The 27,678-nt window shown below is 43.1% G+C and overlaps 1 long non-coding RNA gene across 1 annotated transcript; it reads right to left on the bottom strand.

Moving 5' to 3' along the window:
- Positions 1-407: 407 nt before the first annotated feature.
- LOC119565518 lies at positions 408-11,436 on the bottom strand. The gene is made up of 3 exons (XR_005224188.2): positions 11,165-11,436; positions 9,980-10,072; positions 408-766 (listed from the first exon to the last, which is right to left on the bottom strand). It is a non-coding gene; the product is annotated as an uncharacterized LOC119565518 (long non-coding RNA).
- Positions 11,437-27,678: the final 16,242 nt, after the last annotated feature.

Genomic DNA, 27,678 nt, shown 5'->3' with positions numbered 1-27,678 from the left:
AATCCTACTCCTACATTAGGGGTGGAAGCAATTTTAAGCTTTGTCTACACAGGAAATTTTTATTTATGTATAATCTAAAGTGTGAATTTAAATGGAAAAAGTTATACTGGGATTAACTCCTGATGCAAAATTTCTTATTCCATTATAGGAGTTTCCACACTACGAGTTATACTGGTATAACTATATTAATGTAACTGGTAAAACTTTCCCAAGTAGACATGGCCAAGTGACAGAAGTGAAGGAAGTTTAAACCAGCAGAGCCCTTTCTTTGTTTCAGGTCACATTTTCACTTTGGCTAAATACATTAATAACTGTATAATAGAGCTAGAGTCTATGCTACTATACTTCTACCCTGCCACTTCCCGCAAACAATTTGGAAAAAGCAGAATTAGTAACAGTGGCATTAACATTGCTCCTCACTAAAGAGAAATTCACCTGACATTTTTAAAAATTCTTCCTGCAGAAAATTAGAAAACAACTTATAACCATTGCAGAGTAACAACTAAAACTTGAAAGCACAAGTTCAAAGTACTGGATCCTTCAGATGAATTATGTAGACTCTCTTTGATTAGGCGTATTGGGATAAGACTGCTGGAGCAAGAAGGAGAAGAGTAGAGGCATTCGTTAACTCCAAGAATACGCTTCCACTGATCAGTGACTGGAAGTGACTTCAGCAATTCAGCACTGTTTCCGTCCTGGGACGCCCTCCATTCAGACCTTAAAAGAGTTCTTCACATTCTAAGACCTCCCTGCTCTTGAGGGTTCTCTGAATTTAAGAGGTAAAGAAATGTACAGTATGAGCACTCACTGAGCCAGCTTTATTCAAAATAGTACAACACAGATGACAACAACTCTTCAAAGGGAAGGAACCAAAGTAGCATAAAGCTGAAAACAGTTACTTCATAAACAAGCTAATTAATTCCCAAAATACAGGGCCTGCCAGTAGTGCAATAGAAATTCATCAGACTGAACATCAACACATGTTTTAGAGAACATACTGGTACAATTTACAAAGAAATTGAAGTGTGTGGACGATGTCACAGGTGCATAATCTTAAAATGTACAAATATACATATTAGTGAAAATTAAACAAAGATTAAATGCACAGTTTTAACACACTGCTTCAGTACTTAATCATGTAAAATAATACAATGTTATGTATAGGGTTGCCAACTTTCTAGTTGCACAAAACCAAACACCCTAGCCCTGCCCCGCCCCCAAGGCCCCACCCCCCCACTCACTACATTCCCCCTCCCTTGGTGGCTTGCTCTCCCCCACCTTCAAACTCTTTCACTGGGATGGGGTAGGGGGTTGGGATGAAGGAGGGGGTGAGGGCTGGGGGTGTGGGCTCTTGGGTGGAGCCAGGGATGAGGAGTTTGGGGTACAGGAGGGTGCTCCAGGTTTGGGGGGGCTCAGGGATGGGGCGGGGTTTGAGGCTCAGTTTTGGGGCTCGGGCTTACCTAGGGTGGCTCCCGGTCAGCGGTGCAGCAGGGGGACTAAGGCAGGCTGCCAGTCTGTCCTGGCACCATGCTCCACATGCCCCAGAATCAGCCAGCAGGTCTTGGTCCTAAGCGGGGAGGCCAGGAGGCTACATGCGTCGCTCTCACCCGCAGGCACGGCCTCCACCAGTGCTTCAGGTGGAGACAGCTCGCAGAGTCCCGTGGGTCCCCCCCCCCCGCCTAGGAGCCAGACCTGCTTGCCGCTTCCAGGGTGCAGCGTGGTGCGAGAACAGGTAGGGACTAGCCGGCCTTAGCACCTCCAACTGGACTTTTAATGGCCCAGTCAGCAGTGCTGACCAGAGCCACTAAGGTCCCTTTTTGACTGTGTGTTCCAGCTGAAAACCGGACACCTGTCCACACCTGGCCAAACCATTTATGGGGGGTTTTATGCCTACATGTGTTATACACAAGTTTATGGGGGTTTTATGCCCCAATCCCCTCCCCCAGCCCTGAGCCCCCTCCAAGTTGTGTATAACACACATAGGCATAAAAAAACCCATAAATGATACGTAGCCATTCAATTATATACAACCAACTACAGTCCATTTAAACCAGTTACATTCTATCCTGAATGCATGACTGATATTGAACTAAATAATGCCAATAACAATATAAAAACAAAATCCTAACATTTTACCCCAGATGTAATGGTACTGCATACTGCAAATCAATTGCCCATTGCTAAGGACTTGTCTCCACATAGCTTTTGTAATGCTCTAACTATATTGGTTTAGAAACCAATTCATTTTTATGTGAATGCAGTTTTACTGGTATACAGGTGCTTAAACCAGTATAGCTTATTCCTGTTATGGTACAAAAGTGCTTATAATCGGTATAGCTTATTTTTATTAGTCTATAGTTATGACTAACTGATTCCTCCACAAAGGCCAAACCCTATAGTTTAAATGTCTTCAAATATAAATAATGGATCTGATCTCCTGTTATGAGTATCAGTAAGCCAGCTTGTTGCAGAATAACATTCAAAATTATTTCTGTGTTTTGCAAGATGACATTTCAAGACTACTTGCCTCTTACTAAAGTATTTGAGTATCAAAAGATGATCTTATTGTTTTGTTGACTCCTCTCTGCAAGTCTGCTAATGATTTTTCTAATTCCTTGTTACCCAGTCCACTTACAGCAACAGGAAAGGTAGCAAGGGTTCCCCCCCTCCCATTCAGCCTAGTTGTATAAGTGCAGTAGTAACAATTATATCCATCCAGATGTCAAATATCCAGATTCCTGAGAACCCTCACCATTACAATCAGTTCCAACCTGAGGGCCGTATTGTACCATCATTTTTCAAGCAGAAACCCTTCTTGATATCAGTGGGGATTTCTGATTAACAAGTAATGTCTCTACCTGGCCCTGAATATCTTCCATACTTACTACTTCAATTTCATCAAGTAACTATCCCTAAAATCCATTACTCCTTCAGACTTTCAGAGAGGATTGCAAGGGCAGAGCATTTTTTTTAAAAAAAAGAGGGGGGATGAGAAAAGAAAGGCAGAGGTGTTTTTATTTATGAGTGTCTGACCCAGTGTAGGATCATTACAAAATGTAACAGTTTGTAATTGTATTCCATGGCCTATTTTTTTAATATCCTAATTGTCACAACAATAAAAAGCCAGATACTAATTAGTTTTATAATAAGATAGACTGCCAAAAAAAAAAAAGAAAAAAAGAAAGCGCTAATTAGTTCTTTCTCCCTTCTCAGTCAAAAAAGTTAATTCACTTGGAAGGTTACAGTGAAATTGTAAATAGGGATGCAGTCAGGGACTGTTCAGAATCTACTAATAGGCAAAAACAATCAAGAACTTGCTTTTACTTAATACATTACATCAAGCCCACTGACTCAGACCTATCATGAATAGCTGCTTTTCAAAGACAATTTGCGGATGAGAAGCTGGAACTCCTATCTCTCCAAGTCCAATAGAAAGCATCTAGTAAGTTGCGTGGAGAAGTTGCCATAATTTCTGCTCAAGGCTTTTATGGTTCTTCATGGCCGTTAGAGAGTTCACTGCCCATGTCCTCCGCTAGGCTGCACGCTTTTCCAAAATTCTCTGCACAGCTCTTAGTGTTGGAGGATGGATTGAAGGCTTCCTCTACCTTCTTCTCTGCAATCTCTGACCATCTGCTCCCATCTGTGGGCTTAAGGGCTGGAAGCATCTGAACCTCAGTGGGCTGGAAATAGCATGGGATAATTTAACAGACACTGTCAATGTTGTGGAGCCTAGAAGTTAACATACTCTGACAGCAGTTCCACCTCAAAGGTCTCAATTTATAACTGTGGCAAAGGACAGCATGTGGGAAAGGACAGCTTTTCCAACTGATCCTTCATGGTATGGGGAACAGAAAAAAAGAAGACAGATGAATATGCTGCATGACAATGGATAGACAGCACTTGTGCCAGTTCATTTGCAATGAATCAAACCAAAGTTTCCCTCTATTTCATGCTGCAGCAAGGACTAATTTAAATCAAAGACACCTTGTTTGCTTGTTTTCTAGAGGAGATGTCTGTAAAGGTATAGAACATGTTTATATGAAATAGGTTTGGTGGTGGTCTCTGTCTAGTTAGTTTCTAGTATGTGTGTCCATATCACCAAAAACAAAGCCATGATTGAACTAGCTGACCACCTTGTTGGCAGTCTCAGAAATGAAGGGGCCTAGGAGTGAATGGGTATGGAAAGTGAACTACCCTTACAACCCCCGCAGGAGGAGGAGGTCCCTCTAGTTTATTGTTTAGGCAGACTGAGGGACTGTTGCCAGGAAGTTTGTTCTGTATGTCCTGTGCCTGGCCTGTGGAAAGAAAGGAATAAAGTCTCCAGAGCCATCAGTCTAGCACAACTCACATTATTTCTTTTTTAAGATAAACAACTGTAGCAGAACTTGTATGATCCCCCTTCAGATGCCTGTACTGCCTTGGTTTCCTCTTCCCCCCAGGGAATCAAAGTTCACACTGCAGATGTTTTCATAAAAACCCTCTCCATCTGGGAGTCTGATTTACTAACATCAAGTTCAAAACAACACAAATCTGCCACCTGGTCTCCTGCTGGGTCACAACCCTTGGTGTGGGGCTCTTCCTCCTATCTCTGCTGAAGTTAAGTTCCCCTCCTAGCTAGCTTCCTCCCCCACCAACTGGCTGGCTCCTCCTCCCTGCAAGCTTCCACTCCCTCTGTCTTGGTGCACTACAGAGTCATCTCCACCCTGCTGTCTCCCCTCAGCGGGCCTAGTTCTGAGTCACATTTTCTCATCATGCGACCCCTAGACTAGTCACAGAGGAGACCGATTCCATTAAAGGGCTAGCTCAAGAGTGTTTTCTTTAAAAAGTCACTGCCTTGAATAGTTTTAATTTTTGCAGTGAATTCAGTTTGTGGCTTGCTACATACACACACCAGCTGTCATCTATACTATCTATTTTTAATCTTACATATCATAGATTCACTGAGTTTAAGGCCAGTAGGAAACAATGGATCATCTAGTCTGACCTCCTGTACATCATAGGCCATTCAATTTTGTCCAGTTACCTCTGCATTGAACATGGCAACCTGAGTTTGACTAAAGCACATCTCCCAGAAAGGCATCCAGCCTTGATTTGCACAAAGCAAGAGAAAGAGAATCCATCACTTCCCTTTTTCTAGCGGTTAATCAGCCTCACTGTTAAAAACTTGTGTCTAATTTCTAATTTGAATTTGTTTGGCTTCAGCTTCCAGCCATTGGTTCTTGTTATGCCTACCTCCAGTAGAGAAAAGAGCCCTTTAGTACCTGGTGTTTTATCCCTGTGAAGAATGAAATCACCTCTCTTACTTCTGATAAGCTAAACAGAGCTCTTCAAGTCTCTCCAAGGCATCTTCTCAATCACTGAAATAATTTTTGTGACTCTTTCCTGAACCCTCTCCAATTTTTCAGCATCCTTTAAAAAAGTTCACATCCGAACTGGACGCAGTATTCTGGTATTGGCCACACTATACACAGAAACAAAATCATCTCCCTGCTTCTACTCACTATTCCCCTGTTTATATAGTCAAGGATCACATTAGTTCTTTTGTTACAGCAACTCAGGTTAAGTTGCTTGTCCTTTATGACCCCTAGGTCCTATTCAGAGTCATTGCTTTTCAGTATACGGTCTCCCAGTCTGTAGATAAGGTCCGCATTCCTGGCTTCTAGATGTATAACTTTGCATATGGCTATATTCAAACGCATTTTGTTTGAATGGGCCCATCTTACCAAGTGCTTCAAATCGCTCGGTCTGACCACCCTGCCAATCTTTGTCATCCGCATATTTTATCAGCAGTGATTTTAGGTTTATTTGCAGCTAATTAGTGAAAACGTTGCAGGGTGGCATACGGCCTAGGACTAGTCCCTGGGGAACCCTACTAAAAACACCCCCACTCAGTAAAAACTCCCTACGGGCAACTACTTTTTGAGATCTGTCAGTTAGCCAGTTCTTAATCCAGCTCTCCTGATATTTTATAATGCTAATTTTTTTAATCAGATATTTATGTGGTACTAAGTCAAAAGTTGCAATTTCTTCAAAGAATGAAATCAGATTTGTTTGAGAAGACTTATTGTCCATAAAGCCACAACGGCATTAATGGTATTCCTATCTTTTGATGTTTTAATCAGTTGCATTCCATTTCAGCTGTTTCCTTATTGTGCCTAGGACGGATGTCACATATCAGTGTTCAGAGCTCGCTGTTCCTCTGTCCCCTCTGTTATCTCAGTATTGCTGCTGTTAGTACATTTCCACTGTCAGTAGCAATGCTGATAACTCTAATAGTGACAAGCTGGTGACAGCTGCCGGTGTTGTAATCACTGTGGCCCAGCTCTACACAGGTACTTAGGTACCTAAACCCTGGATGTAGGCACCTAAGTCACATTTTTAGGCTCAATTGCAATCCACAAAACATCTTCTCAGCTGTTGCAAACCCTGTAGGCACCTAACTTCACTCAGCACCTAACTCTTTAATCTAAAAGTTCCCTAGCTGCCTATGTTTTTGCCTCTGGGCATAAGAACTGCTGACTCCTTCTAGGGTGCCCAGATGTTCATCTCCTGCCTAAGCCCCAGAACCATCCATGAATGAGAGAAGATAGGCGGAAGAGCTCCTATCTTACTCCTGGGGCCTGATCCACTAGACTGTGCTGAGAGGCTGCCTGCCAGATAGGTCCCATTCAAAATCCAGCTGTTGGAGAAGGTGGAAGTGGTGTCCATCTTATCATTTTGAGCCTCAGGGTTTGAGCACTGACCTGGTATGTTGGAGACCCACATTCAATTCCCTCCTCTGCATGAAGGGGAGAAAAGATTTGAACACGAGAGTGTGCTAGCCACTAGGCTATGAGATACACTAATGTAGTACTCCCTCAGTCTCTCCTGTTGAAGCTCTTGCAATTTGGATATTTAAAGAGTAATTGGGCCAGAGAGCAAAAGTGAGAATGAATCTTAATCCTGATGGTTCAGGCATCCCTCTGGGAGGTAGGAGACCTTGGATCCAGGCTCCACCAGGTCTTTAATTATTTAATCCACAGTGGTACAACTTCAACAGGAGAGACTCCCACCTCAGCATATTCCACAGCTCAGTGGTAGGACCACATTCCTGAAAGATGGGGGAAGATCCCTGTTCAAATCCTTTTCCCCCTCTCATGCAGAGGGGAGAATTGAACCTGGATCTCCCACATCCATACTCTAGCCACTGGACTCAGAAGCTATAAGGTGGGTGCATTTGGCTGTCTTGTGTGGTGTGAGGCAGTCGCCTTCCTCACACAAAATGACTTAGGCACCTAAATTGCCTGACTCAGTGAAAAGGGTTCCCAGTTGTGGATTGCAAGCTGATAAAGGTGCTTCCCTGCAGCCTGAACTTAGGCCCCTATCTCTGTGAGAGACGTGGGGCTCAGCCAGTGGCCCTGGAACAATTTTTACAGTGGGGGTGCTGAAAGGCAGTGGTCCCCAAACTTTTTACCTGGCACCCCCCGTTACCCCTGTCCATGCCCCCTCTCCCCAGAGCTGGGGCCAAGACTGGGCCATGGTTCCTGGAGGTGGGGTGGGACACAGACAGAGGTAAGGGGGCTGAGGCTGGGACCAGAGCTGAGGGCAGGAGCAGAGCCCCAGGTACTGAGCCAGCAGCCGGGACCCCGCATGTGGGGCCAGGGGAAGAGCCCTAGGAGTGGGTCCAGTGGCAGAGCCCCAGGCAGGGGTCCACAGCAGCCAGGACTCTACGTGTGGGTCCGGCAGCAGAGCCTCGGGTTGGGGTCCGGCGGCAGAGCCCCGGGTTGGGGTCCAAAGGCACTGGGATCCTGGACATGGGACTGGCAGCTGGGACCCCGCACAAAATCTAGGGGTGCCTCTCATTTGCATCTCATATTGGCTAGCATAGGCAGCTCCCCTCTGAGCATGCTGGCTTTGTAGAGTCCAGTGTAAGGTGCCTGTCTTTCCACATGCATTGTATAGGAAGCCTAGTGTCCTAACTCAGGCTTTGTGGATCACAGTGTTGTTCCTGTGAATTTCTAGACACCTTAAAGTTAGGCCTTGCAACGCTGAGCATCACAGCCCCTAAGTCCCTTGTGGATCAGTGCCTGTGTAACTAGACAAAGTCCTGAGCAGGGTTAAACAATGTGAGGTGAAATTCTGGCCCCATTCACATCAATGGAAGTTTTGCCACTGACTTCCACAGAGCCAGAATTTCAATGAAGGTGATTAAAATGCAGGTCAGTCACTTTACATTTAAGTCTCCCTCAGCTGCTAGAACTAATGGAGCTGTACCAGAGGTAGCAACAGTGGGGAATTTGAGGGGGAAAATGAAGTATAGACACAGTCACACGTTCATACACACACAAGCTCCTCACCCGCTTCCCTCCCTCAATCCAGCAAAGTGCCTGACCCAATTTTTAAATCCCTGCTGATGCAGAGGTTGCTGACGTCAAGTCTATTTATGCTTATTGGGAATATACATCCATCAGAAAATATAATGCAGTGCAGCAGTGTCTTCTACCAGAAGCAGCTAGACTTATTGCTTATTTGGTCACCCCAAGGCATTCATAATTGGAAGGCAGGAGATGTATGTGCCAAGATGGGATGTAAAACACACATTTTATGCCAAAAGCAGGTGGAGAATGTCTTCGTGAGCACAGCAAATGGATTCACGTATACCTTAATGAAGGCAATATCTTGGATTTCATATTCACAGTTTGCATAAAAGCATGTGATCTAGTGCAATGAACATGCAAGTAACACACATTTGTAATGGTCGAGTACCAAAAACTGTTATTTCCATTCAAAAGAGAGTGGGGCCCAAACCATAGCTGCAGATCGGAACAAACCCACATTTGAGGAAGTTCAGAGCTGAAGTGAGGCTTTGTCTACATGTGAAAGTTACACCAGTTTAACTAAAGGTGTGATTTTGAACCCATTTGATTAAATAGGTACAAAAAGCTGTGTGGATACTCTCATTTCAGTTTATCTTAAATCAGTTAGGAACTGGTTTAAGCTAACCTGAAATAAGCCAATTTTAAGTGAAATAAGAGTGTCCAAAATAAGGGGTTTGCACTTGTTTAACTAAATCAGTTTAAAAACCAATTTAAGTTAAACTGATGCAAATTTCTCGTGTAGACGAGGCCAACATTTTGTAGCTGGCCCCTTTCGCAGTGATGGGCTCAACCAAAATCAGACGTCCCCTGAGTTTTGGGAAAGTTTAAATCTGGTTCCATATTTTGTGACTCTGATCCATCTCTAATTACGAATAATGATCACTGCTGTGGTGATGTGCACAACGGCAATAGAGATTTTCCCCCCAAAATTGTATGGTAGATTAACATTGGAAGTTTTTAAATGAAAGGGTCTCTTGGACAAAAAAAAAAAAAAAAAATCAAGAGTGTTGGTACAAAAGTTGCTTCCATCTATGCTTCCAGACAAATCATGACTTTATCTACATAGGCAGTAAACTCATCAAATAAGCGCACCCATCCATCTAGAATGGCATAATGTAGAGACAAAGACCCCAATCCTGCAACTGCATACACATGAGCCAACATTTACTTCAATGGGGCTCTGTGCAGATAGAGATATCCATCAGTTGCAGGATCAGGGTCATAGATATTTGAATGCAAAGCTCTGCCCACGTAGAATGCTCTCTCCTCATGCTCTCTCAGTAAATACATTCCCCTTGAAACCATCAAACATTCCTAATATAAAATATTTTAAAATGTGTTAGCAACTGCAGTGTATTCCAGAAAAACCTTTTAGTTTAAATATTTTTAATTAAATAGCAAAGCTTAATATATGCTCTAGAATTCCCTCTGATGTTGTAATGCGTGCCTTTGTGTATTAACATGAATAAATACATTGTGATTATTACTCCCAAAACCAGAATTGCAAAAAGAACATTTTCCAAGCAGTCAAGACCAAAAGAATCTTGATCCAGATGACATCCATGATTTCCAGTTCAGAAACAGCCAAAATACACCCATCATGATGAGAAATAGAAAATTACCTGCATGGTCACTTCCTGAAAGCTGATCAGGCCTGTACTTCTCCAACCAGCTCTGAATCGCCACATGTTAAACTACTGCCTCTTTTCTTGTGACTGCAAAAAATGGACAAAGTTAAACTTCCCTGACAGTTGCTGTTGAACTGCACTGACCTTTAAACCAATGGGTGGTGTTACATGTAGCAGCTCACTAATCTGAGATTTGAAATTAGACATGATCACTAGAACACTGTGGCTGCTGGGTGAGGTAAACTGTGTTTTCCAGAAGGAAAAAGGGGAGCCGCACAGAGAAACATACAAAGGGAAACCAATTCAAGTAGACTTTGCCAATGGAGCAAAAGTAAAGAGAGAATGTTTATACAAACAAATTTAGCTGGCCAATTTCCCCCCCTCAGTTTCCTTTACTATTCGTCAAGATGTGTGTGTGGGTGAGAATAATAGGGATTTTCTTCCCTTGCTGCTCAATTTTTCCTTCTGCTTCTGTAGTGAAATCCTGATAATCTCATGTTTATAATCTTCCAGTCTGAGGCAACATATACACCAGTGACTGTACACGTCTCTGCACGTGATTGGGCTATAACCCCCACCACCATTGTCCACATCTAAACCCCAGAAGCACATGTCTGAAGGCAAAGAGCGGGTGAGTAAACTAACATGCCTAAGGGGTGGAGGCATATACACCATACACCCCTCAGGTTGTGGTGTAGTTCTGTATCCATGCCAGTTTGAATGGAGTAAGGGGAGTGTACCAGGTGTCAAGTTTCAATCGTTCTCCTCCCACAGTGCACTGAACCCTTGTCTTCCTGACCCTTACCCAATCTATAAAGGTCCCCATCTTCCCCCACTGCCACTGGTAGTAGAGAGCTGTGCTGACCACATCAAAACAGCTTTCCACTGCACCCCTTCCAGATCAGGACAGGTGAACATGGATCCTCCTCCGAGAGCAGACATCTGGTTTGCCGGCCATACCTGTGTGCTGATCACTGTTTGGTTGGAATACACCATCCTCCATGACTTTGCCCAGAGTGGCAGGAAAATACACTTCTACCAGGAAATTTCAGGGAGGCTGGAGTGGGTGGGCATTGAGTGGACTCCAGCCCAGTGCCGGGAATGCATCAAGCACTTGAGACTCCTGAACAGAGGGCAAAAGAGTCAAATAGTTGCTCCACGAGGGCTCGTCATACATACCCCTTTTAGGATGAGCTGGACCAGGTGCTGTCAGGGCTCCCACTACAGAGTCTCAAGTGGCTCATGACCCCCTCCTCAAGTCTACTAGCCGCATTGTCTGACAGGATGCCAAAAAGAGCCAGGGTAAGGAGGCAGCAGGGACCTCAGTGAATGCCCCGGAAGACCTAGAAGACAAACACAGTATGATGTCCCTTTGCAGTGGAGAGGTGAGGGGTTTGTGGTGCTGATCTGAGACTTCAGGAAATGAAATAAAGTTGTGATGTCTCTTTCTTTCCCTGTCCATTTCACCATTGTTAGGCAGGTACAGGGGCTGGATTTTCTAGTGATGCCAACAAGGGGATGGGGTAGATGGTGTTCCTGGTTTGCATCTACCTTTGCACAGAAACTCCAGATCTTAGCTGAGAATATAGTCAATTTCCAGTTGAATTGTATCCCAGTCCTGTAAACATATTTCAGCAAGCTTCTGGTGTAGCAGAAACTTCAGCTGGGTCTTGATGTTCAATAGCAGCACAAATCTGCTTGGTCTACCTTCATAGCTGACCAAACCCCTCCATTCACAATATGTAGTGGGGTGTCCATTAGCAGAAACATCTCTCTGGTGTAGATTGCTGGATCTCCTCCACAGGATTGGAAAGTCACCTCTCTTTTCCATTCTGGCACCATGAAAACTGCTCTGTTCTCCAGAAGTTGCCCAGCCTTTAAAGAAGAAATTGCATACTGGTAATATAGCCTCTGGAAGAACTGCCACCTCTCACCCCTTTGAGACACTATAGACTTTTTAAATACGTGAGTACATTTAAATCTTACCATTCATAACTTCTGCTTGTTCCTCATGGGCTGCAAAAGTGGTCTGAGAACCAAAGATATTTAATAGTCGCATTCCTGGAGTGCTGAAAAGTACCAATATTGTGACCTTCCTCAGAAAAGTTATGTTATCTGGGGGATTTCTCAGATTCTTCCAAAGGAAAAAAAATGTATATAATAATACTCTTGTCTTTGAACTGTCAGGACCTTTGACTCCGAAGAGGGAAACCATTGTACTGGGAGGGCAGGAGCAACACCCCAAAGACAACAAAAGCAGACAGAAGGACCCTGGAGGATCTTCTCATTGGTATGGACAGGAGGAACCAGGAGCAGCTTGAATTCCTCAGGGCCTGGGATGATTAGGCTCTTCCACAGGAAGAGACACTGATGAACCAGTTCATGGTGCAGGAGGTACACATTACAAAACAGGAGCATTCCTTAATGGAGAGGCTCATAGAACTTGTGGCCGAATGAGTTTGAGGTCCTCCTGCTGCCATGGCCACTGATCCTGTCTATGAACTGCCACCATCTCCTCCTTCTCTGGCTGCTGCCTAGGGTCCTGCTGAAGTGGAGTACCCAATCCCCTCTCCCCGACAATGACTGGGAGGAGCCTGCAGGACTCCCAGTACCACACCATCCAGCAACACATGAAATCCCTCACCGGGGCACACCCCTTTCCCACCTCCCTCGCTAGCATCCAGGAGGGGAACAATGAGCCTGCAGAAATCCCTGAACCCCACCAGGTGCCCACCCTCCAAGCAGGTGGACATCCCCATATGTCCCCAAGTACAGTTTCCTCCCATCATTCCCCACCTTGTCAGGGAGAAGGCAAGGAGATGGATGCAGAGACATTAACATGTGGCTGTTGTTCACAGATTCAGTCTAATTATATTTTGTTGGGTTTCCATCTCTCTTACTTACACATTTCATGTTGTTCTTTTAATCAATGTTATCATTTCCTTGACTTTTGTGTGGACCCTCCTTCCTAAGCATGATGAATGTAAGATGTTTTCAGGTTCAGGATTGGGCCTCATGATTCACAGCACATGAATTGGAATGGTGCATCTGTCTGGTGCCATCATACTACAAACACTTTTCTGTTTATCCCACACCCACAGCCGCCTCCCTGCAGGTTCAGAAAGATGCAAACTCCCCAGGACACAGGGAAGGGATGGGGAAAGTGCGGCTAGTGTTAGGTGTTTACAGAAAGCAGTGCTGGTTCTAAATGCAGCAGAACTCACCACACAGAAAACGGGTGGATAAGCATCTTTAGGGCTTGGTTCACATGCAGGAAAACAAAACCCAGTTCAAGTAACAATACAGACATCTGCCATTAACCAGTATTTAAAAGGCCCTTCTTTCCCACCCACCCCAATCCTGACTACTTTCAACTTTAGCAGCAATTAGTGTGCCATAACAGCGCCTAAGTGCAGTTAGCACCACTGACAAAGAACTATTTAAAAAATAGGTGCACCCCTCCACCCTGCCCAAAGCAAATGTCGATAAGGTTGTTAAGAGAGATTGCATGCTCCCAATAACAGAGGTTTTTACACAAGTGTGAGAGTTAAGACAAAAGCATTGTACAATGACCCCATTACAACTCAGCAACCACCCTCCACAGTACAAACCCAACCCAAAAGGTGTTTACACCAGGGGAGGTGCCCTGTTAGCACTTGTCACAGGAATGAATGACTAATAACCTTCCGCTGCAGGGGAACAAAACCCTGACAAAGCTATATTGCCCCATAAATATGTATTGATATTCCCTCATGTGCTTTTCCAGAATCTGCACAGGGTGTGAATGAGTCTCACAGCACAGACAGATGCCAGCCTCTGCCTCTCTGCTGTGCCAAGATATGCATACATATGGCATCCCTGATTTCCCTTGCCCAGTGGGAACCAGACCAGTGTGCACATGGGTGGGGTCTGGCTGCCTTTAGAGAGACAAGGTAGGTGAGGTAATCTCTTTTATTGGACCAACTTTTGTTAGTGAGAGAGACAAGCTTTTGAGCTTACACAGAACTCTTCTTCAGGTGTGGGCTCTGTTCAAGCTTGAAAACTTGTCTCTCTCACCAACAGAAGCTGATCCAATAAAAGATATTACTTCACCCACCTTGTCTTTGTAATAACATGGCTACACCAACACTTCATATGTACAGAGTCTGTGAACCAGACTGTCCCGTTTCCCCTTGGGATGGGAGCACTCCCCTTTACCTTCACAAATGTCATGGAGTGCGCAGCAGGGAATGATTATATAATAAACAGCATTAGCCACGTTGGCAAACACGTGTAGATGCAGCAAGGTTTCAGCCTACCGAAAGTGCAGTCCTCGACCATTCTGCAGCTACTGAGCTTGTAACTGAATTCCCTTTTACTAGGGTGTCGGGGTATGGTTTCACAAGCTAAGTTAGGAACAGGTATGTTTGGGTCTCTCAAAATAACAGTTGGCACAGCCATTCCATACAGAATAGTATCATTTCTGGGGGCTAAAGTCCCTCTTTCCTCCAAGTAAAATTCTGGTGTCACGAATCTTTCCAGTGTTTCTCATGAATCCTCTGTGGTCCACTGAGCCTTGCAGAATGAATGAATAGTAGCCTTTTCTGGCCACGTACTCACTCGCCTGCTGTGGTGGGCACAGTATTCAGATATGAGTGCTATTGGTGGCCCCTGCACAGTTTGGAAACCCCGTCCTCTCAGATCTAGTTATTATTTCTGGCACTTTTCTTAAGACAACCACCTGTGAGTAGGTCACGGTATTAATTGCCTTGCAAACCTGCCCAGCCACAACCCTGTCAGCAGACTTGCCAACCCCAAAGTGGTCTGCAATGGATCTATAGCTGTCTGGTGTAGCCAGCTTCCACAGGGAAATAGCCCCCCACTTCTGCACCAATGTGGCTTCCCTGCATCAAGTGTTCTGCCTCTGGAAGTTTGGTACAAGCTTCTCACACAGCTCCACGAAAGTCTATTTCCTCATTTCGAATTTCCAAAGCCAGTGCTGGTCAACCCAGGTTTCCACCACACCATACTAGTTCTCCTAAACTAGGAGCTGAACCACATCATTATCCATGTCTTTCACCCACTTTGGCATATGAGCAGGAGCTGCCACCATTACATGTGTGAAGGCAGGGGACACTGAAGTACCACCGACACATAGCAAAACAGTTCCTGGAGTGTCTCCCTGTGGCACATAGAATCGTGGGATACTACCCCTAAATGGTAGTGCTAATGTTGCATAACAGTGGTAATGTGGACGTGCATGTATGTACCTTTACCCCCATGTCTAGCACTGCATACGTGGACACTCAGCATGGCTATAGGGAACATGCATAAGCATGTATACAGTAAAGTAATTGAATACATGCACCAGCATAGACACAGCCCAATAGTGATTATTATGATAATGTACGGATGGGAAACAGAAAGATTAAGTGATTTGCCCAAGATCACACAAAAAGAGCTAGGAATTGTACCCAGATCACCCAGGTTCCAGCCCAGTACACTAACCACAAGACCATCCTTCCTCTGATGTTTTTTATTTCACTGTAGGGCCAAATAAGTGGACAAAATAGGATTTAACTATAGCAATCCTCAACAAAAACAGTTATTTAAAAGTAACTTTATGAACGGAAAATGGATATATGTTTCAGGTGTGTTATATCTAAGAGCTTTCCTAATATGAGAGGCACATATAAGAGGCACTGAATCTCTCATTTTCTCAGGAAATCAGTGTAACTTCTACTTATTGAGGTTAGATCACCCCAAAGGAACTGAAGCTGTTCTACATGACAGAATCTTTAAGATGAAGATGAATTATTGTAATTTAAGTAATCAGTTACTTAAGAGATTTCCCCACATTGACTAATCCAGCGGTTCTCAAACTTCATTGCACCGTAACCCCCTTCTGACAGCAAAAATTACTATGTGACCCAAGGAGGGGGGAACTGAAGCCTGAGCCCCCCGCAAGCCCCACTGTCCCAGGCTTTGGCCCCTGTCGCTGGGGCTCCGGCTTCAACTTTGGCCCCAAACCTCAGCAAGTCTAACACCAGCCCTCGTGACCCCATTAAAATGGGGTTATGACCCACTTTGGGGTTCCGGCCCACCGTTTGAGAACTGTTGGTCTAACCTAACATGGAAACTTTCAGATGGTGCAGTCCTTATCCTAAACACAATGGAACTTGATCATTTTGTTTCTATAAGAACAAAACAGCACCTACATATTGTTTTTGATTTCTTGAAAATATTGTACAGGAAACCCTAATATTGATGTTACAATTGAATTGTTATCATGTTGCAATTGAATTAGGGATCTGCAGAGCTCATTAAACTGGTATAAAAAGAGTCATCAGGCAGTTGCAATGCTGGGAGGTGAATAAATGTAAACTGATGTGAAATATCAAACTAAAAACAAACTAAAAACACCATTTGGGGGCTTGTATTTGGAAAAGGAGAAGGAAAAACCCTTGAGAACCAGAGAAGGAGCTAATTTTACAGAAATCCTATATTCTGAGACGCTTGTGACCCCCCACAAGTGGTCAGAATCAAGTAGGCATCTCCACAAAGCCAAAGGCACAGAAGGGGAGAGTTCTCCCAGACAGTTGAGTGGGAGGCAAATTTTAGGAAAGAAGAGTAGGCAGTTCTAAGGAGAAAGGGCCAAAGAAGCAGTCAGAAGTCCAAGTTAAGATCTTTCTGCCAGGACACAAGCAAAGAATCCTAAAGAGCAAATTCTGGGACTTGAAAGCATCTGGCAAGAGGTCATAAGCAGATATACAGATCGTGTGCATATAAGGACCCAGGACACGAAGTCAGCAATAGGTATATGCAGATCACAAGACTTGGGAGTGTGTAAGTATAGCCCAGACATCAAAAGCACCAAACACTGATGTTCAGGAGAAGCAGGAAAAAGACACGTATGCTAGTCAAGTAACCCAGGACTCAAACTCTGGCCGTTATTTGCAGGAGCCCAGGGAATCAGATGGAAGCACATCCCCAAAGACCTGGAAAAAAAAATTTAAAAAAATAGTTTGTAAAATAAATGTGTCGGACAATCACGTACAGGATCAATCTTCAGAAGGGGCCAAAGATTAGATTCTCTAGAGCAAGGATCAGCACAGAGGACAAGTGCTTGTTTTGTAACATTGTTGAGGGCTGCAATATATGTACTTGGAACTGCTAAGCCTGTGTTTTCTGTGTACCACACCAGTAAACTCCTGAAGATGCTGCTTGTCTGCAGACACAGCAACCATTCTGATGCATGCTCATAGGAACTCAAGGGGTGGCATGGCCAAAGGAGGAAGGGTGGTAGTTGCCAGGCAGCCCTGGCTAATAAGAACTCCCTATCAAATTTCATTAACTTCCACTTCCACCAGTGGCAAACATGCCTTCCTTGACACTCCATGCTGTCAACATTCTCCTTAATTCTTAGGGTCAAGAGCCCCCAGTCCCCTCCCACAAAAGGGTAACACACATACTTTTAGACTAAAATGCCTGTTATTTTAAATCAGGAAGAGGAAAGAACAAAATTAACGTCTCCATGAGAGAACCCAGTGTGTATACCGCCTCTCTAATAGACTGAAACAACTCTGGAACAAAGTTCTGGCTGGCTCCCTGGCTGCTCTCCTTACCTCATTGCTTCTGCAGCTTCTCTGCACACAGCCTGTGGCCACCACTACTTCCAAAGACTTCTGGATCTGGATTTTCCCAAACTCTTTTACACACTAGAGCAACAGTTCAACATGGCTTGTATGACATTGAGCCAAAAAGGATTAAGTAACTAGCAGGCTACATGACTCAAATTCAACCTTTAGAGTCTTATTAGAAAAGTATATAAATGGTAATTAGGGCTATTCCTTATAAGTAGCTAACATTTCCATGTTAGAGAGACTAGAGCTTTGAAATGCAAACCTGTATTGTTAGAGAATTAGAGGTAATGCTAATTGCATGTGTTTCCTTATATCTTGTTAGATGTTAACCACCAGTTGTCACGGAGTCCCTGGGCGATGCTCTGGAACTGCTCCCCATGAAGCCAGTCAGGACTCTGGGGCAGTCGCCTTCCTGTGAGCAGCCTGTCTTCAGGACACAAAGCTCACACAGCTTCCCCCCTTAAACAGACAGTTCCTGTCTGTTACTATATCTATTGATTCAGAGACCAAAAGCGAATATTAACATTTCGATGAAACTTGTATGTAATAATATCATTGTGTATATTTCTCTTTGAAGTTTGTAATAAACTGTCTATGAACTGCTTAATGGATAGTTACCCCATGCTGGTGAATACAACTAGTTACCTGTGTATACATAGGAAATATGAGGTTCTACTTCAAAGCCACAATGCTGCACGCAAGAAATGCCTGCTGTCAAGAGGCCGCCAGAGAGCTATAAAAAGAACTCATGGACCCTGATTCTGTATCTCAGATCTGCTTAAGCTTCATCAGGGGAAGTTCGAATCACAAGGCTGCTGTCCCCAATTCCAGTCTGGGTCACCCTGATACTGGATATTGGTCTATAACCTGTGGAACTAATTCTGAAAGAACTCTTAGTAACTTTAAAGCTCACCATCTCTACTATGAAACTGACTTAAGAACTCTGTTCATATCTGTATGTATAATGATTTTTTAACCTATACTCTCTCTTTTCTAATAATTTTTAGTTTAGTTAATAAGAATTAGCTGTAAATGTGTATTTGGGGAAGATCTGAAATATTCAGTGACCTGGTGGGTAATGTGTCTGATCCTTTGGGACTGGTAGAACTTTTTATATGATGAACCCAATTTTCAGTAATCCTCATCATATTTGATTTGGCTTTCTAGGTGGGAGCCCAAGGTTGGATTGCTTTTAAGGGAGCTGTGGTTTTGTTTTCTTGGTCACCAGTAAGGTATTGTAGAAACTGTTTTGTTGCTGGCTTGGTGAATCTAATGATTAGAAATAACCTCCAGTTCTGGGGATCATCTTCCCCATTCTTTGCAGTTTGCCCTGATTGAACAATCACAGTGTGCTCCCACCCCCCAGGACCCTGGTCACAACTCTGTACCTGGGTCTAGCTCAGGCACTGCCAGGCCCTGATTTAGTATGGAGTAACAAGGAGGAAATGGCAGTAGTCACTGCAGGGACAGGAGTGCAGGTGGCAGAACAGAGAACCACTGTGTGCCACCCACACTCGCCTTGCAGGCCACCAACCACCCATCAGTGTTTGTGGGTGTGTCCTGCACAGGAGGATTCTCCATATCCCAATCAACCTGCCATGACTCACATGTGGGACACAATATAGGACAGGCCCAGAATGAGGGATACAAGTAAAATATTAGACCAAGTAGAGTAACTGACAGAAAATATTTGATCAATTTCTCTAGTATCAATAGCATTCTATACGCATGACTTTCATGACTCATCCTGTCAAGTTTATAAGTATATATTTTAAAACTATCAGACCCCCTTGGACTAAAATCCTTTTAATAAACATCCGATGAAGTGAGCTGTAGCTCATGAAAGCTTATGCTCAAATAAATTTGTTAGTCTCGAAGGTGCCACAAGTACTCCTTTTCTTTTTGCAAATACAGACTAACACGGCTGCTACTCTGAAACCTATCACATAATCAAGAAGTCAGAGAGAAACAGCACCTAGGAGTGTAGAATACAAGAGCTCAGGACTTGGGAGTAGGTCGGAACAGGGAGCCAAGACCGAAAAAGGGAGTGTCTGATGGCCAACTCAGAGTCTGACACATACAAAACCCATAAGCTAGCAGCAGAGAGCACCACGAAGCCACCCTTGAAAGGAAACTGTTTTTTGGTTCCCAGCTAAGGAGGGAGACAAGCTGAAAGGAAGCAAAGGTGATTTAATAAAAGTTTAAGGCCCAGGTTTACTTTCTCCTTGGTGCTGAAATGCCTTAATAATGCTTTGACTAGTATCTAGTAGTGAGTGCATGAACGAGTCAGTGAAGAGAGAATGAGATGCTTTCTACTGGGGTTTCAAAATTGTGGCCTTAAAGGCTCACTTTTAGGAGGAAATATAGGAATTATCATGTTTCAAAACAATATTTGTGGGGGTTATTTTTAAATAGCTTCTGCTAAGCCCACGTTCCTGGGCATAGACTCCCAACAAGCATAAGGAGATCTTACTGTTTTCAAATCTGCAAAACTTCCACATTTGGAGTACTCTCAGTTTATACTTTAGAAGACTATTGCTAAAAATTCTCTTTACTGTTGTTGTTTTTTTTCAGTGTTAACCTAACCCTAACCAGAAACCCTACCATATTCATAACTAAGCCTTAGCAGTGCAGAACATGTGAGAGTCTGTTCAACTTTCATTTGCACAGTGTGCCAGGAGTTAGGTCGTCTCCTACCCTGCTCTCCTATCCTGTATATCTGAACATTGTCTAAAGACTGTGATTGCCATCCAGGATTTCAGCAAAGTTCAGTTACATTTATACTGTGACTAAGAACAATAAATCCATCATAATATTATATGAGAATAATAAGTCAAGTTGTAGCTTTCAACAAAATAGATTCTAGTGTCCCAAGCTGTGTGTGTGAGCTATTGCTGATGCATAACTGCTGCTGTGGTTTTCAACAACATTGATGTAGTACCAAAAATCTAACTCATTGCTTTGTAAGTTGCCTTAGAATTCTTTTGAGTATGAAAGCATCTATATAAAACATTTTTATTGCATTCCAATACATGTTCTTCCACGGACCCCTGACAGTTGGACTCATGATGGAGCCATGGTAACTAAGCCATATGCCTTAACAGGCGAAGGGATTAACAAAATAAATCACAATAGAAATCTTAAAAACTCCCTAATACCCTCCCCAAAATAGTTTTTCCTGTTACATATGCAGCATTCACAGAATATAGACTGGTGTGGTAGAAAGGTTTTATTGGCATGAGTTTGGGACGGCCACATTATTTATGAGTGGTAAAATCCCTCAGGGCTATTTATATTAGGGAATTTTGAATCAGAATAGCTACCACCAAACCAGGGTAAATTGCACTAACGTACGCTCTACTTTAGAACAGTGCAGCATATCGACACCAGAGGTTTGTATCAGTGTAGCTACACCAGTGCAAAAGTCCCTACTTTAGCTAGGCCTTGCCATTCTTTTATTGTTAAAATATCAGCTTGCAAGATAACCTTTCAATGTTTTCATAAAAAAACCACCACCCTTTTGTTTCATATCATCATTATTATATTGCAACTTGCAATGCAAATACATAGATTTAGAAATACAAAATTCACATCCCACCTGTTTGAGATTGACTGGCACATGACCACACTTGTAAAATATATACATATATATTGCTACAGTATGTGCACACCAGGAAGACAAGGCTCCCTGCACACTATTAGTTTGTCACACATCCTTCCAACAACTGCCACTCAGATGAGAAGAACAAAGCCAGAATCACTGGACTGTGCTGCTTAGACTAACCGGCTTCTGCTGGTTTTCTCTCAGAGGCAGAAATCCCTGAGTCGTCATCATCATCATTATTGCCACCTTTTTGCTTACCTAGCCTCATTAGGAGGATTAGACTGATCAGCAAGAGGCAGAAATTTAATTGGTGCATAATTTAAATGAAAAGCTTCACTGATTTTCTTTAGTTTTGACTCTTACCCTCTGATATTTTTGCTTCTGTTGCTATATGAAGAAGCATTTTAGCCTGAGCTTTCCTCATTGCAATCTTTGTTCCTAAAATGGCAATATTTAGTATTTACCATTTCAAATACCAAATATGTACATCTTAATCCTTTCTTGTCAGTCTTATCTCTCTATCTATAGTAGTTCTAAGGCGCTTATCATCATGCTAGCTAAGCTAAGTAACCTCCCCACTTCATGACAGAGAAAGTTAAATGGTTCTTAAACTTTGTTACAGTGTGCAGGGGTAGTTGTGTGGGTAAGCACTTTGTGCTAAAAGGAAGCTATAAATAACCATTTCATGGAAGGGATCTTCTGTGATGTACCATATAAAATGAAGCAAGTCAATAGGGGTCAGCAGCATCAAACACCACGCTCTTTTTCAAAGTCATCTTGCTGTTCATTATGGGAAACATATTACCAAGGGCCATGTCTTTAATGATGAGGATGATGACGACGACTGCCTTTAGATGAAATGTGCAGTATTAAAGATCCTGAGGCACTTGACAAACTTTGTAACCTGTATAGAGCGATCACTTCGCTTATCCCTGAAATGCAGTGACCTCTATAATGGAAGACTATGAAATGGTACACAGCAACATTACAGGACAAAAAAATACATACCCTATCCAGCTGAAGCTGCAGGACAATTTGACCAGGACATTGTAGAATAGATGAAACCCCTTCTCACTCAAAGATAAATCAAATTAAAAAAAAGTCATAGAATATTTAATGGTGAGAGTGTCAAGTTGTGTTAGTTCGAAAGACATTTCCTCTACCAACCTAGTGTTCCGTAATACCTTGGTAGGGCATTGTTCAGTACTGACACAGAAGGAAGAGGGCCACCTTTTGAGCCCGCCACACTGATTCTTACAGCACCTAAGTTTTTCTTTGTAGTCTTTTATCCAGGCAGTGCTATTGCACCTGGCTATACTTCTTAGTCTACGAAATGACAAAATTATGAGTCTCAGTGATACAATTCCAGGCATTTCATAACAGAGGGGACTGATCATGCGGATTAAGTGTAAGATCTTTCTCCTAAAGGATGTGGATATGATTGTAACTTAAGACTCATCCCTCTGGGTTGAAGTGGCAGCAATGGATGGGGGTCTGAGGTCTGATCTAGGATTAAAAAGGACACTCCTTTAAAATTTACCTTTTTTCTTCCTTTGGGTTGCAGTTTCCATTAGTTAGTTCACCCAGAGAATGTAAGCATGTTTTCATTTTGCATGACTATAGTAGGCCAAATCCTGAAGCCCTCACATTTCCATTTACATCAGTGGGAGTTTTGCCGAAGTAAGCAAGCTCAGGATACTGCCCTTTGGATTTCTATTCAAAGCCACATGTTGAAATTCTAGATTGTTCCAATTCCACAAATATTGTTAAAAGAAACACTGAGGAGGAATAGGGCTTGGCACCAAGTAGCAGGACACACTTCAGATCTGCTCCTCTGTTTATTTTTCAGCTCGTACTGATATTGTATTTGGTGAACTTCCTTGCGTGGGAGTTAAGACACTGCTTTATGCAGCTGAAGGGATATATTCATTCTTAACTCAAAAAAAAAAAAAAAGATTCAGGTCAAGGGATCAACAGTAACCATGACATTCCATGTGACAAGTGATGGAAGTAGCAGGTTCCTCTCTCCAAAGATAGTAACTCCGGAGACAGTTGAAAAACTGAGCCACGCTGGAAGAGATTAATTAGAAACGGCATGATTTCAATGAGGCCATGGTACCATGGAGATGGAAATTAGATAAAATAATCTAAAAGAACAATGCACTGATGAGGCAGAAGTGTCTCACACTGAGGTGCAAGCAGTACAGCCCAGTGGTCAGAGCAGACTTAGGGGGCAGAACAAGAGTCATGGTCAGGAGACAAACCAATGGTGGGAGCCAGGAACCAGAACAGAACCAAAGGGCAGAGAGGGAGTTGTGGTCAGGAATCAGAGGTTCAGAGATAGGCAGAGCCAGAGCTGGAGCGGCGCAGGCTAGGGGTGGAACAAGGGCTGGTCAGGAAGCAGGTCTGGCACAGGTGCAGGCATGGAACACATGTACTGCTGTTGTTACCAGGCTTAAATAGGGATCTGTTGGCCCTTCGGTCCAATCAGGGAGCACAGTCACTTAGTGTGGGTTCATTGGGCCCAGCCAAACCCATTGGATTACTAGGCAACCATGCCCCATGCCAGCTGAGTTCCTGATGTCGAGGACTCGAACCCCAGATGGCACGGTTCGTTGTCTGACCAGAGAGAGACAGGCAACACCAGCAAGGTCCGAACTCAAAGCTCTTTATTGAAGAGTGCACACAACAATAGAGAGCAGCCCATCTCCAAAGAGAACCAGCAGCCTCTAAGTAAAACTAATAGGTTTTTATAGACCGTTCCGTAGCGTCACAGATTTATTCATAAAGCAGCCCACCCCTCCCCTATGTTAGTTAAAATCCTCTTTCTCTATTATGCATGCACTTCTACCCTCTTATTGTAGCTAACTTTTAGCAAATCATAATGCTTCACCAACTTTATCGGTATGGGTGTCAACCAGGAGATGAGGAGTTAAGAACAGACATGACACAAAAACAAGGAGAGGAAAACAGTGCCTCCGTATCTCAACAAGACAGTTCCCAGAACATCTGGTACAAAAATGCAGGAATGCAGGTCTCCCCTTTTTTCTTACTCCCTGCAACTTAAACAAGTATTCTTTTATTCTATTTATCTCGTTCAGGGACTTTCCCAGCAACCTTTATTGGCCTGACTTTGGTTCAGTTGGCATAACTGCTTCATATTTAATTTTTCTCACCTAACACTGACATATCACAAATAAGGCAGTATGCAGGGAAGAAAGTGAGGGGAGAAGGAAAAAAACAGGCATTTGTAAGGTGCTTAACAACCCAGTGGAAATGCTTGCAGTTTAAACAAAAGCCCCCAGTGTTGTTTCCTGGGGATGATGGAGAGAAAGGAGAGAGACAGTATGCAGAAATCATCTGAAAGATGGCTGGCTCAACTGTTCAGGTTAAGTACCAGACTATTTTCCAGAATAAGTTTCCTGCCCACCCCAACAAAAAGTAAAAAGTTGTGCCTTTCTCCCATGTCAGCAGGCTTTCCTAGGCATTGATCAGTACCCAGCAAAGTTAAAGGGTATGTATCAAGGGAAATGTGTCTGGGAACCCTGACTCTGCAGAAAAGCTACTGAATACCAAGAATTTAACAATGGAAATAGCAGATCTAGCTTTGGATAATTATCTTCTCCAGCTATGTTTTACAAACATGCTCTATTATTACCACCGTATGTTACACTGGGAGCTACAGCTGCATCAGAAGATGACAGACTAATGGCTCTCCCTACGGTTTATTGTTTAAATATAGTTTTAACTGTACCTGCTGATGAAGGGAATGTGATGTGTTATAGTTGGGTTTTCTTAATTTTAAAAGTCTCATTCCTTGCTTAAAGATGTATTCTTTGGCTACCCCAAATGGATCTGATGTAATACATCCAGATTGCTTGAGAGCTGGAATGTGATTCATGAAATTTGTGATTTGGCCAATTCCCATGTCCACCCCACAAGGAAATGAACTATGCCAGTTAATTTACTTTCCTAGAATGGATACAAATCAGACTTACAATCTGCATTTGAACTAAATGGGGAAAATGTGTTTGCTTGCATGCCATGCTCTTATTGATGATATAATGCCTTTCTACAATTGCATTTATAGTGTACATTAGAATTAATAACAACAATAGTAACAATGTGTTAGACCTTTCCAGCCCAGGATTTCAAGCACTACAAACATTAGCTAAACCTCAGGCCACACCTATGAGACAGCAAGGGGATACATAAAGACCATGAAATGAAGCCATCCCTGCAGTGCAATGCATCATGTTTAAATAGCACATCCAGCACTGCCTGAGGATGACATTCACTCTGTGAAGACAGCTGGCACAAGCCCTCAAAATAGGGCTTCAGCGGTATTCAAGTGGTGCATAGGCCTTTTGCTGGCCCATGCACAGAAATGAACTTCACTCCAGGAGATTAGAAGAGGGTTTGATACCCATCTGAAACTGCCAGGAGAACGTGTGTAGGCAGAACATCATCATTTGTAGTAACAAAGACGTCTTTGAAATAAAAGGATGTTGAACATTCCTCTTGAGTGTGCCTGTTGAGGCTTTATTTGCAGAAGTGCCCTTAGAGTATGAGACATATTCTGGTAAAAGGATTCCATGCTGTGCCTTTTTGCTGTTTTGTATGCACAGCCAGCAAGTAATGTGGGGGTTTTGTACTTGCTCTGAAGGATTTTTTTTCAATTCCATTTGACCACTAGGTACAAGAACAGAGCAGACACATAGCGCGCACACACGCACAATAGGTATTATGTGCATGTGGGTTCTCATGTCATATGAAATATGTGGTGTTCAAAAAAAGATTTGTAATGTGCTTTAATCAGGTAAGTTAGCATTGCTGGCATTTTTATTTAACAAAGAAAAATCTTACTTTTCCTTTCAGCAGGATAGTAGTAAAGGATTCACAGAATTTTTAAAGCTAGATACAATTTTTGGTGTAACAAGCGTGCCAGATTCCCTTTAGGCAGATATTTCAAGGATTTTAATGTGAAAATAATTTTGTCATGGTTCAAGTGCAACATGGAGTAATATTTACACAGTAATATGTACACAGTGTATAAGAGCCTAAGCCTGAAAGGTCCTGGATGTCTCCCTCAAGAGGTTAAGTGGAGAGGTCTCAGTACCCAGAATTAGGACCATTACCCTAATGGTTTTAAAATCATAAGAAAATATATCCTTCCCCCCTCCCCCTCTGTTTTCTGTTAAGATTATAAGACTGCTATCAACATCAGTAACGTCACAATGAAATTTAACCCATTCCTAATGTGTTTAACTCCCAAAACAAACCCCACCTGTTTATTTCTTTGGTTCATATGGATCTGGCAGTGGCTTTTGAAGCAAAGGGAAACTTACTCAAACTAAGTTTTTCCAGGTTCCCTTTGTAGGCAGGTAATGTAAAAGCATAGGCCTTCCATTCTCCTGGCAAGAAAGTTACAGAACTCTATGTGTAGGGATATCCAACCTTTTCTGCCTCTCTGAAATAGTGCATTCCATTTGCAGGCCAAATATATGTTAATGTAGTGTGTACTGTACTGTATCACAGCATACCCAGTGCAACACCATGGCATGATGCCAATGTATATAAAGTTGTTTGTATGCTAATACAGAAAAAACTTGCAAGGGAAATGTGAGTGGGCAGGGGAGGGAAGGATTATTCATGTGGACAGAGTCAAAGAAGGAACAAGGAATGTGGACTGAAATCTTAGTACTAGTGGGAATCCTTATGGGTGTTTTGCCATTAACTTCATTGGTGCCAGGATTTCATCCCATACTGTTTAAAATCCAGCAGTAAGGTGAGGGGAAACCCCAACCATAAGTAACTCTGGTAGAGCAGAGTGTGTGAAGACCAGGAGTTCACGAAGATACAAAAGCAAGGTGAAAAATCAGGCTATTATGGTGAACGCAAATAAGATGGGACAGTCTCACTCCCCACTGGCACTGGAGCCAGGTTGTTTGTGACATTTAGAGGATATTCAGTCCCAGACAGGTAGACAGCACACAAAGACGACAGCAGGTGCAACACACATGGCCTAGCCTGGATCCTGTCTGACAACATGTGGGCAATGGTTTACAGAGCACATCGGGCAGAAGTGCCATAGGACATAGAAGACTGGAGTGTCAGCTGGCAGCACACATGGTCATCGCATGCAGTCAAATTGCCCACATTTTCAAAAGTGACTAGTGATTTTTGAGTTCCCCGTTTTGGGGTGCTCAGTTTGAGATACCTTAAAGGGGGCTGGGTTTCTCAAAATGCCAAGCGCTCATGTTCTGACAAAATCAGGTCTAGGTGCCTCATGTTTCGATACTCCAAAAAAAGTGAGGCACCCCAAATCACTAGCCACTTCTGGGGGGAAAAAAAAAAGAAAAAAGCATGGCTAAGAAGATCAAATAACTTGCAAGTTGTTGCTGGTCTTTAATGAGTTGGGGCAGTCTGTTTAGAAAACGTTCCCATTTGTGTATTGGTTATGGAAG

The sequence above is a fragment of the Chelonia mydas genome, chromosome 2 (genome assembly GCF_015237465.2).
Source record: "Chelonia mydas isolate rCheMyd1 chromosome 2, rCheMyd1.pri.v2, whole genome shotgun sequence".
Classification (NCBI taxonomy): domain Eukaryota; kingdom Metazoa; phylum Chordata; order Testudines; family Cheloniidae; genus Chelonia; species Chelonia mydas.
This window is presented reverse-complemented; position numbering and strand designations above follow the sequence as displayed.